A 1,061-nucleotide genomic window follows, 5' to 3' on the forward strand; every position below is an offset into this window, starting at 1 on the left:
GTGCTTGGGAAAGTGTCAGTTATTGTGCTCTGAGTGCCCCTGGAAGGCCCTGATTCGATTATGTCCAATACTTGTTCCTCTGTGCTTGGAACCCGAAAATGGATTGTCGTCCACTATCTTCCTGGAACCACTCTCTTCGTCCTTTGTTCGCCTGAGTTCTTTCAGCTTCTGCTATGTTAGTGTAGCATTTCCCCAGAACTAATCGCATATCAGCAAATTCGTTAAAGGAAATTCAAAGTAAGTCACAGTTTGACGAATTATTGTTATTATTGACAAGGGCTATCTTGTAACTATCTGTTAGTGACAAAAACCATCATTGCCGCTGTGCCTTTTCATCAAAAAATTGTAGAAGAGAACTTTTTTGATATCAAAAATTTTCGTAATTTGAAGCAAAGATCGTAATTTTTCTTTTTGAGTCTTGAAGTATTTAAATATGCTACCAGTTAAGCATGGAACCATTTCAAAATAATGCTTAATAACAAAGTTGAAATTCGATATTCAACTGTTAAAATCTTCTAGAAATTTTGGGAAAAAAATTTTTCGATATTTTTCTCGTACTCCCCAAGAGAGCCTCTATCACCCCTTAAAAGGAATGACGCCAATTTTGAATCACCCTGTATATTATTTGAAGTATCAATAGAATAACTAATACTGAACCATGCATTTTTATGTACTCATTTAGGTGAAGAAATATGAGAGCTCCATCAACTCAGCATCAAAGGAGAATGGGGAAATTATTACATCCAAAATTATTTTTTTCTCTGCAACTAACATTCTTGTGAATATAGAATATCAATGGGAAAACCTTTGCGGGAGTTCCATCTCTAATAGCAAAAGAGGTTTCACTTATCTGAAAGTCTTTAAGATGATTTCCACGAAAATATTCCATTATAGCCTAGGAAAGACTTGAGAAAAGTATGTTCTAAATAACAAAGTTGACCATTGAAATTTGAGGTGTTTTATTTTCCTGATTATTTCCTGCTTTTATCAGCGTTTTTTGTCCACATTCTTATGTTCCTGTATGTTTTTAAGTTGGTTTCCTTCCTTAGCCTCCTAGTTTA

The sequence above is a fragment of the Dendroctonus ponderosae genome, unplaced genomic scaffold (genome assembly GCF_020466585.1).
Source record: "Dendroctonus ponderosae isolate FM_Combo_2020 unplaced genomic scaffold, Dpon_F_20191213v2 Dpon_F_20191213_5, whole genome shotgun sequence".
Taxonomy (NCBI): domain Eukaryota; kingdom Metazoa; phylum Arthropoda; class Insecta; order Coleoptera; family Curculionidae; genus Dendroctonus; species Dendroctonus ponderosae.